This window comes from Erpetoichthys calabaricus, chromosome 11 (assembly GCF_900747795.2).
Source record: "Erpetoichthys calabaricus chromosome 11, fErpCal1.3, whole genome shotgun sequence".
NCBI classification, from domain to species: domain Eukaryota; kingdom Metazoa; phylum Chordata; class Cladistia; order Polypteriformes; family Polypteridae; genus Erpetoichthys; species Erpetoichthys calabaricus.
The window spans coordinates 77,698,014-77,701,656 of NC_041404.2; positions in this window are offsets into that span (position 1 = coordinate 77,698,014).

Genomic DNA, 3,643 nt, shown 5'->3' on the forward strand with positions numbered 1-3,643 from the left:
AGCCTTCATTTACATGAACTTAGAGCATTGAAGACAGTTACTGTCCTGACTCATGCTTGTTATTTTAACTTGGACTTGCCTAGCATCCTTATGTATCATCATCATTAAATGCATAAATATGATCATGTTAGATTGCCATTATTTTTAGGTCAGATCTTATTGGAAATAACAGTAACAACTTGTCCTTAAGATGTGACGAAATAAAACTGAAATTAGGGAGTGGTAATTCTAGACCAGACAGGTACAGATAGGTGGGTCATGGTCACAAGGCATAAGGTAAAGGGTGCACACTGTCTGGGGGCATCAACCCCAGAACTGGACATTTCAAAATGTTTTCAGGTCCTTGTGGACTTGGACGGTGACTCTGAAGATACTGAGGTGGTAGGCAGGGATAAGGAGCCCCAATAGACCACCTCAAAACCATTTCCCAGAAAGAGAGAGGTAGTGATAGTTGGGGACTCAGTCATCAGGGGGATTGAAGCGCACGTTTGCTCCAGTGACAGAGAGTCTTGCATGTTTTGTTGTCTTCCGGGTGCTTGGAGGAGACCTCCCTGGATGGGTTGATAGGCTCTTGGCCTGAGCAGGGGGGTATCCAGTTATCATTGTCTATGTTGGAACAAATGACATACATAAGGGCAGTCTGTTAGTTCTGCAATCCAAATTTAAAGAGTTAGGTGCCAGGCCAAGGAGCCGAATTGACAAGGTAGTATTCTCAAAAGTTCTTCCTGTGCCACGCTCTAGTCCAGGTAAGATTGAGGAGATTAGAAGGCTTTGATGGCTCAAATCTTGGTGCAGGATAGAAGGTATAGGTTTACTGGGCATTGGGTTTCCATTAGGAACAGATGCAACCTGTTCCGCTGCAATGGGTTACATCTGAACTGGAGTGGCACCAATGGGTTGGGGAGTCATATGAGAAGGTTAGTCGATGATTGTTTAAACTAGCAAATGTTTGGGCATGGACTTTAGGACAGGCCAAGTTTAGAGCTGTACATGGAGGAACAAACAATACTGTAAAAATAAGAATTAATAGTAATGTAAATTCGAACCTCAGCATCTAAATGTAAAAGTAAAAAATCTCTTGCCTTAATACTAGAAGTATCAAGAATAAAACAAGTGAGTTGGAGTTGTATGTAGCGAAGCATAATTATGATATTATAGAAATAACAGAAACATGGCTAAATAACAAGGATGGGGATGAGTAAAACATAGAGGGATACATTTTTTTGAAGGATAGACAGAACACAAAAGGAGGTGGCGTTACTGTTTATTTCAAACAGAATTTAAATGTAAGTCTTCTTTAGTTGGATGATGAGCCCTATAATAGTGAGAACATGTGGTTTCGCATGAAGAGCACTAAGGATAGAGTTCCTATTTTAGGAGTGTATTATAGCCCACTAATGCAGAAAGTAATTTCAACACACATCATTTTAGTAATATTAAAAATGCAAGTTTACAGGGGGATTTTATTAGTCATGGGGGACTTAAACTATCCAAATATTAACTGGAATAATTTTGCAAATAGATTTAGTTTTTTATAATAATCAAGGTAGAACTGAAGGTGTGTAATGGAACAAATTTTCTACTGTTTCAAAAGAAGTCATTCGCAGAGGCCATTTGAAAATCCGAGAGGCCAAGGCAGCATACAGAAGGAGGATAGAGGACCATCTGAGGAGCAACAACACCAGGCAGGTGTGGCAGGGTGTCCAGCACATCACCGGCTACAAATCCAGCAACTCCTCAGCCACTGAGGGAGACGCTTCTCTGGCAGAGGAGCTGAACATCTTCTTTACCCCCGTTTTGAGGCGACACCAACAGCAGCTCCATCACAGCCACCTGTTCACAACAGCAACATACTCACGGTGGAAGAGTGTGAGGTGAGGTGGAGGATGAGGAAGGTGAACCCGAGGAAGGCTGCAGGACCCGACGGTGTGGCTGGACGGGCGCTGAAAAACTGTGCGGATCAACTGGCCGGTATCTTCACTAGGATTTTCAACCAGTCCCTGTCCCAGGCGACTGTCCCATCCTGCCTCAAGTCCTCCATCATTGTTTCGCTGACAAAAAAATCCATCACGAACAGTCTGAATGATTTTCCGCCCAGTGGCACTCACATCTGGCATCATGAAGTGCTTTCAGAAACTGGTGCAGAGTCATATAATCGTCTGCCTGCCAGCAGACCTGGACCCATTTCAATTTGCTTACAAATCGCAGCGAAGTAGTGTACATATATCTACATATACATATATATATACATATATACACATATATATATACATATACACATCCACATATATATACATATATATATACACATATCAACATATATATACACATACATATACACACATACATACACACACACATATACATATATACATATACACATACATACATACACATACATATATATATATACACACATACATACATACATACACACATATATATATATATATATATATATATACACATCCATCCATCCATCCATCCATTTTCCAACCCGCTGAATCCGAACACAGGGTCACGGGGGTCTGCTGGAGCCAATCCCAGCCAACACAGAGCACAAGGCAGGGAACCAATCCCGGGCAGGGTGCCAACCCACCGCAGGACACAGACAAACACACCCCACACACCAAGCACACACTAGGGCCAATTTAGAATCACCAATCCACCTAACCTGCATGTCTTTGGACTGTGGAGGAAACCGGAGCGCCCGGAGGAAACCCACGCAGACACGGGGAGAACATGCAAACTCCACGCAGGGTGGACCCGGGAAGCGAATCTGGGTGTCCTAACTGCGAGGCAACAGCGCTACCACTGCGCCACCGTGCCGCCCTATGTATACACATACAGACACATATATAAATATACATATTTACATATCTACATATATATATATATACATATCTACATATATATACACATATATATACATATCTACATATATATACACATCTACATATATATCTATACTAATAAAAGGCAAAGCCCTCACTGACTGACTCACTCATCACTAATTCTCCAACTTCCCGTGTAGGTAGAAGGCTGAAATTTGGCAGGCTCATTCCTTACAGCTTACTTACAAAAGTTAGGCAGGTTTCATTTCGAAATTCTACGCGTAATGGTCATAACTGGAACCTGTTTTTTTGTCCATATACTCTAATGGAGGAGGCGGAGTCACGTATCGCGTTATCACGCCTCCTACATAATCACGTGAACTAAAAACAAGGAAGAGATTTACAGCACGAGTCAAACGCGGGAACAAAGGTAAATGACGTTAATTTTTGAGTGTCTTTTAATACTGTGTAAGCATACATATTAACACATGTGCAATTAAACGTGTGCATTTACGGGGTGATTTCTCAGGCTTAAAAGCTCTCCTTTTATCAAACGCGGGAACAAAGGTAAATATCGTTAATTTGTGAGTGTCTTTTAATACTGTGTAAGTATACATATTAACACATGTGCAAATTAAACGTGTGCATTTACGGGGTGATTTCTCAGGCTTAAAAGCTCGCCTTTTATTAAGAAGGTAAATGCAAACTGTTTTCATTCTGAAGGGCACAAACCACGTTAGATTTCATGCTCAAGAGTAAACTCAGCACACAGCTTGGTCATATTACAACCGGAGGGGCGAACTGACAAT